Source organism: Microcaecilia unicolor, chromosome 8, assembly GCF_901765095.1.
Source record: "Microcaecilia unicolor chromosome 8, aMicUni1.1, whole genome shotgun sequence".
Taxonomy (NCBI): domain Eukaryota; kingdom Metazoa; phylum Chordata; class Amphibia; order Gymnophiona; family Siphonopidae; genus Microcaecilia; species Microcaecilia unicolor.
The window spans coordinates 238816533-238830286 of NC_044038.1; positions in this window are offsets into that span (position 1 = coordinate 238816533).

A 13754-nucleotide genomic window follows, 5' to 3' on the forward strand; every position below is an offset into this window, starting at 1 on the left:
TCCAGTCCCTCCTTAAAATCCATAAGCGACCCCCCATAAACTCCAGTTCAGTACCCTCATCTGTATGTAATTCCCTTATCCCTTATTTGTCTTTTTTTCTTACTTTATTTTTATTTATTTTTTACTTTATTTTAATTAGCCTGTTGTCTGTCTTGATTAGATTCTAAGCTCTGTCGAGCATGGACTGTCTCTTCCATGTTTAGTGTACAGCACTGCGTACGTCTAGTAGCACTTGTAACCACTCGCCTCCACCTACCCTCCTCTCTTCCTTCCCGTTCACATTAATTGATTTGATTTGCTTACTTTATTTATTTTTTGTCTATTAGATTGTAAGCTCTTTGAGCAGGGACTGTCTTTCGTCTATGTTTGTGCAGCGCTGCGTACGCCTTGTAGCGCTATAGAAATGCTAAATAGTAGTAGTAGTAGTCTCTTGTAATCAGAGGTGATATTGTGATGTCATAATGCCTCAGGCCACCAATAAGAGCCAACCTCATCAGTGATGTCACAATGGCTTGATTGTCCTATACTTGGCTCACTTTTATTACATACGTAGCTCTTTCTTCTATGTTTGTGCAGCGCTGCGTACGCCTTGTAGCGCTATAGAAATGCTAAATAGTAGTAGTAGTAGTAGTAGTAGTAGAAGTAGTTGTTATTTTAATAGTATTTCAAATCCACATTCGAACATTCTGATGTGTGCAAATTGATCTTATACACATTCATTGGTAGGTTAATGTGCGTTAAATCAATTTTTCATCCACTAACACTTTTGAGGTGTATTAATAAGCCAATTGCAGGCACACAAATGTGTCAAACTGAAGACTATCTCATATTTCGTAAACTATTGAAAACTCACTTGATCAGATCGACCTCTAACAATAGAAATAACTAACCCTCTAACTAAACCTGCAATAACAACAACTATATGATCAGGATTTCATGTTATGCTGTTATTAGTAATTATATATATATATATATATATATATATATATATATATATATATATATATATACAGTGCACTCCATTTAAGTGCACGTCGGATAAGCGCATGCTCTGTTTAACTGCATGCCGTACTTCGGTCCCGTTTTTGGCACTATCAATTTCTATAGGGACAAACTTCGTTGTAGCACACCACTGATAAGTGCAAGATTTGCTTATATGCATGGTTCAAGACCGCTCCTCTGCAGGAAAGACTCCGCATAAGCGCATGCATGGAATATGGAAGCCGATTGGCGTGTGACAACCGAGATTTCAAATTTACTGCCTCTTTAACTGCCCCAGGCAGATTAGGGGAAAAAATGTTGTTGGAGCATGCACCGGGGTTGTCGCGGTGGCGGAACTGTAAGTCTTTAACACTGGCTGGATGAATAGAAGTTCTTTAAAAATTAGAAAACAAACAAAGTCAAGCATCTATTGCTAAAGAATATGGTGTCAATCCCAGTCAAATATCACGTGTCTTGAAGCAGAAAGGCCAGATTCTGGAAAACTGGCAAAACAATACAAATCCACAACGGAAACGAAAACGGGCGGGAAAAGCTGAGGAGGTAGAAGATGCTCTTCTTCGGTGGTTTTCTCGAGTCAGGAGCAGACAGTTTCCTGTCAGTGGTCCACTGCTTATGGAGAAAGCTAACCAGCTAGCTGAAAGTCTTGGACTGACTGAATTCAAACCCACTGTTGGATGGTTGGAAAGATGGAAGGAGAGGAACAACATAAAATTCAAGAAACAGCATGGTGAGAAATAAGACGCTGATGACTTTGGTGCTGAAAATTGGGTTGTTTCAGTTCTTCCTACCATCTTTAACAAGTTTGCACCTCATGACATTTTCAATGCTGATGAAAATGGTCGCTACTGGCGAGCGATTCCTGATGGAACATTTGCATTCAAACATGCCAAAACTACTGAAGGTAAACATTGAAGGACCAACTGACAATCCTCCTTTGCTGCAATATGGATGGGAGTGAGAAGTTGGAACCTCTTGTCATTGGAAAGAGCAAACAGCCCCATTGCTTCAAGAAAGTTAAGCGACTTCCTGTGTCATACGAGGCTAACGCAAATTCGTGGATGACTGGGGAAATTTGGAAGCAGTGGCTAAAGAAGTTAGACACTAGACTGCGGGCACAAAAGCGTCAGATTTTGCTGCTTTGTGACAACTGTGCTGCACACAGGGATGATGTCAGACTGTCTAACGTCAAGGTGGTCTTCCTGCCACCAAACACTACCTCTCTGATCCAACCTCTGGATCAGGGCCTAATAGCCAATTTCAAACAACATTATCGGGCTCTTGTGCTACGTCGTCTGATGAGCATTATGGATGACCAGACTGGAAGGATAAACGTGCTGTTGAACTGGCTCGTAATCTATCACTGTTGGATTCCCTACATATGCAGAAAGAAGCCTGGAATCATGTTACACAGGCAACCATTGTGAACTGCTACAAGCAGGCAAGCTTTGTTAAGGATGTGGAGAGGGATGAAACAGGTGCAGCTGTTGCAAATTCATCAGATGAAGAGGTTATTGACAACCCAGCCGGTTTTACTGAAGAGGAGTTCCATCGCTACGCTACGTAGCTGTTGATTACGATCTACAAACAGCTGAAGACAGCACTGATGTTGAGATATGCTCCTACATGCAGGCAACAATGGCTGATGATGGAACAGATGAAGAAATGAGCAGCGAGGCACATGCTGATGAACCTGTCACTTTTGCAAGAGCACTGGAGAGTCTCAACACCGTACGGGCCTATCTCGAGGCCTCTGGATGTCAGTGCTATGACAGTTTTTACCATCTGGCAGACAGTCTATGGAACTCTCAGACCCAAGAGTGTACAGAGGACTATGACTGATTACTTCAAGCCAGCCTAATGTCAGTTAACGGAGACTGTATACTGTACGTATAATAATAAACAGTACTGTACATAAGTTCATCAGATGTCAAGCTTGTTTGGGTCACGACGGTTAAGTGCACACTCTGGGAAACTGCATGCATTTCCTTGGTCTCAGACCCTTGCACTTAAGCGGATTGCACTGTATATACTTTGTTCTATGTAATCAGAAGGTGGTACCTTTTTTTATGAAATCAAGAGAAAAAGGACTGGGAACTGGAGAACTGGATCAGGCTCTTCAAAAATAGACTCGGGATGCCGGAATGGAATTACAGATGTTTAATTAAGCTGATTTGACACGGAACCATGTTTCGGCACATGTGTGCCTGCCTCGGGAGTCTTGATGCGTATACTTGATAACCACAAGAAGCATCGTCAACGATAAACGTGATTATCAAGCATACGCATCAAGACTCCTGAGGCAGGCACAAATGTGCCGAAACATGGTACGTGCAGGACGCCAGACTCACAGAAACAGAAGCCTGCGCAGTCTTCTACATGGAATGTTGCTAGTGGAATAGCAACATTCCATCTCCAATAGTAGCAACATTCCATGTAGAATCTCCAATAGTATCTATTTTATTTTTGTTACATTTGTACCCTGCACTTTCCCACTCATGGCAGGCTCAATGCGGCTTACATGGGGCAACGGAGGGTTAAGTGACTTGCCCAGAGTCACAAGGAGCTGCCTGTGCCGGGAATCGAACTCAGTTCCTCAGTTCCCCAGGACCAAAGTCCACCACCCTAACCACTAGGCCACTCCTCCACTGTTGCTACTATTGGAGATTCTACATGGAATGTTGCTATTCCACTAGCAACATTCCATGTAGAACTCGGCCCTTGCAGATCACCAATGTGGCCGCGCAGGCTTCTGCTTCTGTGAGTCTGACGTACGTGCAGGACGTCAGACTCACAGAAACAGAAGCCTGCGCAGCCTTCTACATGGAATGTTGCTAGTGGAATAGCAACATTCCATGTAGAATCTCCAATAGTAGCAACATTCCATCTAGAATCTCCAATAGTATCTATTTTATTTTTGTTACATTTGTACCCTGCGCTTTCCCACTCATGGCAGGCTCAATGCGGCTTACATGGGGCAATGGAGGGTTAAGTGACTTGCCCAGAGTCACAAGGAGCTGCCTGTGCCGGGAATCGAACTCAGTTCCTCAGGACCAAAGTCCACCACCCTAACCACTAGGCCACTTCTCCACTCTATTCACTACACACCCCAAAGTCCACAAAATAGTCAGGGGAAGGAGAAATGAATTAGGGGCCTAAATACCAAGGAAACTATTCCAGTGAAAAGAGCTGACTACGAATCAACCCCAGATAGCTCACACTGCTACCAAGACACTGGTTTGACTCCTATATATATGATTTTTAGTATCACAATTCTTGAAAGAGCCCCAAAACTGTAATCAGGGTGTTGCAGTACATAACACTGTCTAGAACACAATTCGCGTGTTGGTATAAATTACTCAGTGGATGATTTACAATCCTTAATGATACTAATTAACAAATATACAGAAACCACATAATAATTAAAGGGAATATGTAATGTGATTTTAAAATAATGGCAGTAGCTTTGAAGTGGTGGGTGGGTCCATCTTGGACAACAGAAGTGGTGCCAAAACAACTAGAAAAAAATAACACAATGTCCAGGGTGTTTACTATCGACTACATTGCTGACAGCTTCGCAATATTACATGTACGCATTTTTTTTCACCGTCTGTAAGTTAGACTTTTATACATTTTGAGTGGAGGAGTAGCCTAGTGGTTAGTGCAGCGGACTTTGATCCTGGGGAACTGAGTTCGATTCCCACTGCAGCTCCTTGTGACTCTGGGCAAGTCACTTAACCCTCCATTGCCCTGTACAAGTATCTGTATATACTATGTAAACCACAGAAAGGCAGTATATCAAGTCTCATTTCCCTTTCCCTTATGACATCACAATATCAGAAGTGAGCCAATCAAGCCATTGTGACATCACTGATGAGGTTGGCTCTTATTGGTGGCATGAGTGGAGGAGTAGCCTAGTGGTTAGTGCAGTGGACTTTGATCCTGGAGAACTGGGTTCGATTCCCACTGCAGCTCCTTGTGACTCTGGACAAGTCACTTAACCCTCCATTGCCCCTGGTACAAAATAAGTACCTGAATATATGTAAACCGCTTTGAATGTAGTTGCAAAATACCACAGAAAGGCGGAATATCAAGTCCATTTCCCTTATGACATCACAATATCAGAAGTGAGCCAAGTATCGGGCAATCAAGCCATTGTGACATCACTGATGAGGTTGGCTCTTATTGGTGGAATGAGTGGAGGAGTAGCCTAGTGGTTAGTGCAGTGGACTTTGATCCTGGGGAACTGAGTTCTTCGATTCCCACTGCAGCTCCTTGTGACTCTGGGCAAGTCACTTAACCCTCCATTGCCCCTGGTTCAAAATAAGTACCTGAATATCTGTAAACTGCTTTGAATGTAGTTGCAAAAACCTCAGAAAGGCGGTATATCGACCCATTTCCCTTTCCCTTATGACATCACAATATCAGAAGTGAGCCAAGTATCGGGCAATCAAGCCATTGTGACATCACTGATGAGGTTGGCTCTTATTGGTGGAATGAGTGGAGGAGTAGCCTAGTGGTTAGTGCAGTGGACTTTGATCCTGGGGAACTGAGTTTGATTCCCACTGCAGCTCCTTGTGACTCTGGGCAAGTCACTTAACCCTCCATTGCCCCTGGTACAAAATAAGTACCTGAATATATGTAAACCACTTTGAATGTAGTTGCAAAAACCTCAGAAAGGCAGTATATCAAGTCCCAGTTCCCTTTCCCTCTTCCCCCTTTCCCTTATGACCTCACAATATCAGAAGTGAGCCAAGTATCAGGCCATCAAGCCATTGTGACATCACTGATGAGGTTGGCTCTTATTCGTGGAATGAGTGGAGGAGGAGCCTAGTGGTTAGTGCAGCGGACTTTGATCCTGGGGAACTGAGTTCGATTCCCACTGCAGCTCCTTGTGACTCTGGGCAAGTCACTTAACCCTCCATTGCCTCTGGTACAAAATAAGTACCTGAACCTATGTAAACTGCTTTCAATGTAGTTGCAAAAACCTCAGAAAGGCGGTATATCAAGTCCCCTTTTCCTTTCCCTTCCCTTTTACTAAGGCATGCTAACAGATTTAGCGTGCACTAAAATTAATTAGTGTGTCTTAGGTATACAATGGGCTGTGTGGCATTTTGCATGTGCTAAGGGGGTCTTTTACTAAGCCGCAGTCATGTTTTTAGCTCACGGTAGAAACCAGCTGGCGGTAAACGCCGAGACACCCATTATAGTCCCACTGATTTCTACCGTGAGCTAAAAACACAACCGCAGCTTAGTAAAAGGACCCCCAAATCTGTTATTGTGCCTTTGCAAAAGGACCCCTTTATTTTTAAAAATACATGAGCCTAGCAGTTTCCAGAGAGAAACGTACCAGCCACTAGGGGTATGCAGGCAATACATTTTTCTATCATTTTTGGGGGGAAAGCGGTTATTTTAAATAATTATTTTTAATTTTCTGTGTATTTCATGTAGTTTTGGTTTTGTTTTGGGTTTGTTTGTTTGTTTTATTTACTACACACAGGGCCCCTTTTACCAAGCCGCGGCAAAAGGGGGTCTGCGCTGACATCAGCTCGTGTTTTCGATGAGCGCCAAAGGCCCCTTTTACTGCATTGGGTAAAAAGTCTTTCCTTTTGTTTAATAGAAATGGCCGTGTTGCAAGTGAAGCACTTGCCGCACAGCCATTTCAGGGGGGAGCCTTTACCATCACCCATTCAGGGGGTGGTAAGAGCTCCCATGGCACTTTCCTCTTACCACTAGGTACACACCAAATATGATGGCACGTTGGGGGTGGGAAGTACCACCAGACTGCTGTGGTAGCTCGGTGGTACTTCCTGTTTAGCGAGCGATAAGCCCATGTTGGGCTTACTGTTGCTTTGTAAAAGAGGCCCACAGTTCATGACTAACACACACTAATCCACCAGAAGAGCCACTAAAAAGTACCATGAGAGCAGTAAGAAGCAGTGGCATAGCCAAGGGTGGGCACAGGTGGGCCCAAGCCCACCCACTTAGGGTTCAGGCCCAGCCAGTAGTAGCACACCCATGATGTGGCTGGCAGGGATTCCGAAGCCCCACCAGCCGAAAACTCACAACAATTGTCCCTCCTGCATATCTTGTAAATGGCAGATCTTCGCCTTCAGGAAGCAGCGACTGATACATACTGCTTGCTTTGGCCCCACAGCCTTCCCGCTACGCGCAGCCAACATGCGTCAAAATGGAGTTACTGCCCGGCTACCGCATGGCTTTTGCGGTAATTTCATCTTTGGCATGCATCCAATATGCGCGGCCGAAAAATACATTTTTTTTCAGAGGCGCGTATCAGACACATGCCAAGTGGCATTTGGCATGTGCCAGTCATTATTCTCACCTATGCGGAAACAGGAAGTTGCATCAGTGGGAAAGTTGTGGTGGGCAATATGAGTACTGTGTATTAGTTGCTGTTCACTGACAGTGGAAATCTGCTATTTAAAAGGTATGCGGGAGGGGGGGGGGGGATGTTTGAGAGACCATATGGCATGCACGTGAGAGAAGGAGAGACCAAATCACCTCTGGGATGGGGCAGGATTCCTCTGCCCACTCATTTTGGTCCCAGGCCCACCCAAAATTAGGTGTCTGGCTATGCTCCTGGTAAAAAGGGAAGCAAGCTAGAACAGTTTCCCTCAAGATAATGGTTTGCCGATTGCTGATGTTAAGAATAGCCATGAATGGTCAAAATTGATACTGATACATTCAGTGGAGAAGAAAAAAAAAAGGAAAAGTAAATAGAGGAGAGAAGCAGAAGTGTAACAATGGCGGCAAGATACCATCAAGGAATGTAGTACTGGCTGGATTAGGAGGAAGGAAGAGTTTATGTTTGGGAACAGTGCACGAAGCAGAAGAGAAAATGGCCAGGGAGGTAGATAATGCGGATAAAGGGAGCAGCAGACTCAATTTTTAGAATGGTTTTGCATTAAGGAATAAGATTGGGGTGGGTTAGCATCAGGAAAAAAGTATGATGAAACTAGGAAAGATGATGCAGACCCAAGTTAGTCAAAATTACGCAAATTAAGTTGATATGGCTTTAGCATACATCTTCCAATCCACTGGTTGAAAGAGTATGGGATTAGAGGAGAAGAAACACCAGTGATTAATGATGACCTCAAGTGTTTACAGCTGAAGTGCTTTTGGAAAAATACACAGGTGAGTTGTAACCTCACCTGAACCTGAAGTGCTGCTTTGATACGAGCTCGATAAATGTTCCATAGAACTGAGCTGATCCTACTGCAGACTTTGAGAAACTACGAAATGAAAAAGTCACCAGCTTTCGTTAAACAATAGGGCATTTGTTATGCAAGAGAAAAGAGTCAGAAAGCAGATACAGTTCTGTATCTTTCTATCCCACGGCACTGAGACATTTTGCCACGATGGGCACGTATCCAAACATGAACCACAGGTCTCTGACCCCTTGTCTAGTTCTGCACCTGGAGCACATCAAGTCTGGTCTTGAACAAGTTTATGTCTAGGGTTTCTGGGCAAACTGTGTCAGGAAATTCTCACTGCTCTATTAGGCTTTCCTGTGGGAGCACATTAAATTAAAACAAAGCAGGAAAGTTGTTGAAATCTGGTTAGACCTTGATAACATGACTAATGAGATTACCAGAAGTTTTCTGTTTATTCGTTTGTGCAAATCTTGAAGCATGATCTATCACAGCATTTAACACTTATAAGAACACCACTGGAAACAGCAACTAAATATGAACGTGGAGACAGCTCATTAGGTGTGCTCATGCCCAAAAGCGTTTGGGTTGTGCTCGTTTAAAACAATTTTTTTCCTGATTTTGGGGCACTGTTTCATGTTTGTTCGATGTATTGGGTTGGGGTTTTTTTTGTACTAGTAAACATATAAAAACATAAGTTTGCATAAATTTAAACATTCACTTTAAAACACAGACCAAGATTGGAATGGAGTTGCAAGGGTCAAGATCAAGGGGTTGCACTCCTGTCCTCAATGACTACTGCTGGACCACCAGGCATACAGGTGCGCCTGGGAGGGCCTACCTGGACGATTGGAGGGGATCTGGGGAGCCTTCTTTCTGTGGGCTTGGGGAGGAGGGTAGGGAAGGGAAGTATATTGTCAGGGGGCAGGAGGGGGGCTCGGAGGAACCTTAAAAAAAGTTATGTGGTTGCTGGCGCCCATATAGCTAAGCAGCTTAATTTAGGAGAGCTTCTAAGCTATTCTAAATTAGGCTGCTTAGCAAAGCAGGTGCTGAATAGTTTTTTCCTAATTATGATGCCTAGTACTAGAAATCAGTGGTATGCTCATTTCCCCCATCCTAAATTCACCCCTCTCACCATCTGCTTTTTATGGCGCCTAATTTTAAGTGATAAATGAAACGAATTTACTCAGCCCTAGTAGAATTTCGAAAAGGTCACTTTAGGAGCCTGAAAGCTTTGAAAATTTACTCTCCAGGGTGTAATCTTTAAATAGTTATTATCCAGATAGACATGGATAGGCCGTTGCTTGTATCTAGGAGAGAGCAATGATGAAATTCCAATTGCATGCCAATTCCACCTAGTGACCCAGATTGGCTATTGCCAGGGACAAATGCTGGACTTGATGAAGCTTTGGTCAGACCCAGCTTGGCACTTCTTATGTTTTTATGCTCTTAAAAGTTCTTCTGTTTTTTTTATTTTCTCTTTTGAGGTTTCTAAAAGTGCAGAGATTTCTAAGCCATCAGAGGAAATGAATAAGTTCATTTTGCCTTTGGTCTGATTTGGTACTATTTTGAGGCAAGGACACGCTATATTCTAACCACTGGTGGAAAAGCTTCAGCTGAAGGGCTTAAGATGTCCAGATAATATTTCAGCAATATATTTCAAAAAGAAACAGCTTTATCTAGAGGAAAATTAAGGAACCTCATAGTTTCCAAAGCTTCAAATTTTCCCCATAACAAAATATCATCCTTACTAAAAGTACAGTTGGACACCTATAAGTCAGCTATTCGATTCTGTCATATATTTACTCTGGAAGAAAAGTTCTCAAATGCCACCCTGAGATTGAAATTCTACCACCACATCAAATGTAAACTTGCATAGTTGAGAAATGCAGTCTGCCAGAATACTATCCAACCTGGTGATAATTCACTAATGTCCCTCAAGAGAAATATTAACGTTGTAATTATTCCAGGAGCTCCTGGAGATAAAGCTGGGGCTATGACTGCTCGAGGGACCTTCAGACAATGTTGTGACTGCTGGAGAAGATCTAAAAGTCAGTCTTCCCAAGTGTCCATCAGTGTTTGGGGCAATACGTGCAAATATGGTCATTCCTCCCTTCCCTGAGTCAGGCATTTTGGGGGAAATTCACGGTTAGGTGCTGGGTTGATCAGCACTAATCTAGGGTCCCTTTTACTAAGCCACGTAAGCGTCTACGCGCAGCCAACATGCGCCAAAATGGAGTTACTGCCCGGCTAATTTCATCGTTGGCATGTGTCCAATAAGCGTGGCCAAAAAATACTTTTTCAGAGGCGCGTATCAGACATGTGCCAAGTGGCATTTGGCGTGTGCCAGTCATTACTGCCCGGTTACTGCATGAGACCTTACCGCTAGGTCAATGGCTGGTGGCAAGGTTGCAGACCCAAAATAGACGTGCAGCAATTTTGATTTTGCCGCACGTCCATTTTCGGCAAAAGTTTTAAAAAGGCCTTTTTTTATAGGCACGCTGAAAAGTGGATTCGCAAGCTCTCAAAACCCATGCCTACTCTACTGAAAGCCATTTTTTTAGCGCACCTTAGTAAAAGGACCCCTAGTATTTTGTGCAGAACAATTACTACTACTATTTATCATTTCTATAGCGCTACCGGACATACGCAGCGCTTTACACTAGAACACGGAGAGACATTTTAGTAAAAAAGGTCCGTTTCTGACAGAAATGAAACGGGCGCTAGCAAGGTTTTCCTCGGACTGTGTATGTTTGAGAGAGAGAGTGTGTGTGAGAGATGTAGTGTGTGCGTCAGAGAGAGAAAATGAGAGAGAGACAGAGTGTGTGTGTGTTTGTGTGAGAGAGAGAGTGTGTGAGAGACAGAGTGTCTGTGTGTGTGTGAGACTGAGAGAGTATGATAGACAGGGAGTGTGTCAGAGAGAGTGTATGTGAGAGACAGTGAGTGTGTGCCCCCCCTCTCGCAGGTCCCCCACCTCTCTGGTGTCAGGACCCCCTCCCCACCTCCGACTCCCCTGCCCCCCCTCCAGCCATCCATGTCCAGCGACCCTCCTCTCCCCCTGCCCCCCTCCAGCCACCCATGTCCAGCAACCCTCCCCCCCCCCCCCCCGCGCATCAAACCCCCTTACAACCCACAGCTGTCACTGGTAACACTGTCCGGCCGCTGCTGCTTCTCCTATTGAGCAGCAGCAGCCACTACAAAAAGAAAAAAAGCCATAAATGTTTTTAAACCTGAAACGCGGCACCGTAGACAGCCATTAGGCATTGGCTGTCGGCTCTGCAGCCGCTCCTCCTCTCGCCTCTCACGTCGCTGTGCTCCTCCGGGGTCTTACTCCAGGGGCAGTGACGTGGAGGCGAGAGGAGGAACGATAGTTCACAATTGGTGGTGTAGGATGCGCTTACGGGGGGGGGGGGGGGGGGGGAGTATCTCAGTTTTCTGGTTATAACCAAAAATCTGATGTATTTTCAGTACAGAGGAGTATCGTTAGAAAACTTGGTCTTTTTAAAAAATATTTTACCTTTCTTCCCCTTCCTGCCGCTGAATTAGATCAAATCATTGGACATTAGAGAAGCAGTTTCAAGATTTGTAAGCAAATTGACTCACAGGCTTTTTCTATTTTGCAAAGTTCCAGTAAAAAGTGGCTTGCGGTAGTGTAGGCCCGGCTTTTGGGCGCGCGCAGAAATATCTTTTTTGCGAAAATGGACATGCGGCAAAATCAAAATTGCTGCGCGTCCATTTTGGGTCTCTGACCTTAACGCCAGCCCTAGACCTAGCGGTAAAGAATCTGTCTGGTAACGACCTGCGCGCATCAGACGCCACTTGGCGCGCGTCCACTACGCACATCCGAAAATAAAAAAAAATATTTTCCAGACGCGCATAGTGGACGCGCGCCAAAAATGAAATTACTGCAAAGGGCACACAGTAGTCGGGAGGTAAGTTAATTTTGGCACATGTTGAGCGTGCGTAGACGCTGCCACAGCTTAGTAAAAGGGGCCCATTGTGTTTGGATATCGTGGTAGGTTTTGTCATGATGTCAGTTCACTGCATCATCACAGAAAACAGTAATGTCTTTGGGCCACTGAAAAGCACCACACTCACCCTGTTGCTGAGCTTCATTTATGATAGTTTATGACAGGTTTGCTGAGACACGTAATTTACCATGGACAGATGTCATTTTTTTTCTTTCCATTTCAAAACTTCCAACACAGTTTATCTTGTTAACTGAATACAGAACTGTATATCTCTGAAACTAGATTCTTTTCTAGTAATACTCCCCTGGGATAAAAGTCAAAGCCTCAAGTTTAAGAAGCTGGATGTGTGGCCATGCCAACGAACTACAATATGATCGAATACTGAGCTTACACTAAGACAGTATTAGCCGTAAAACTGGGAAACCAAACCGTGCAGCATATCGCAGGGGGAGAGTCTATAAATAAAGCACCATTATTTTCCAGGTGAATATGGGGGTAACTGGCTAGAAAACTGTAATAAACAAAACAAAAAGCACGAGGAGCCTTCACTTTATTCAACAGACCCGACACGGTCCGTGTTTCAGCAACTGTGGCCTGCGTCAGGGGTCTATGACAAATAAACACCAGAAAATAAGCATAAAAGAAAATAAAAGCAATAACAATCATAAACAGATCCAGTATCCAGTACCTCATGATCTTATATGAACTTAATTAATTAATTTATTTGTAGCATTTGTATCCCACATTTTCCCACCAATTTGCAGGCTCAACGTGGCTTACATTTGCCGTAATGGCGGTTGCCATTTCCGGGTAACAGAATTACGAATGGTATTGCATTAAGGTGCATACATACATGGTGACATGCATGGATCATAACATACATGGAACAGATTATGGTATAGATATGGTCACAGTTACATATATATGGTAAGGAAGAATATATTATGGTAATGCACGAAGGTTCCTGAGTAATAGATTGGATCATAACATACATTAGGTCATCGACTATGGAGAGAACCTGTTCGACATAAAGATTAAAGTGGTAGTGCTTGTTCATTAATGGCAAAGAGGTTAGTCAGTTCAGTGAAAGATTTCAGTTATGTCTAGGTCGTGTAAAGTCTTATTATTTAGTATTTAAGATGGATGTTTATGGTATGCCTTCTTGGACAGATCTGTTTTCAGTAGCCTTCGGAAGTTAGTTAGGTCTTGTGTTGTTTTTATGGCCTTCGGTAGTGCGTTCCATAGCGGCGTGCAAACTTACACTGCCCAGACTGTAATGGCTTAAAATACAAATCAATTTACGCCTCAAATTTCACTTACATTGGCACTCAACTATGGAATGCCCTACCCAAACCAGTAACATCTACCCAGAACTACCTAAACTTTAGGAAATTATTGAAATCAGTATTGTTTAAAAAGGCTTATTCCCCAGATTCAACATAATCAGAATTATACCTTACCATCATATGATCCAATGGACACTAATTAGATGTTATTATCTTCTTCATTTTATTATTGATAAATTGTTAATTCTATCTTACTCTCAATACCTATTGCTGCTCAATTGTTATTTCTATCCTGCTCTTAATTTGCAGGAGGAGTGGCCTAGTGG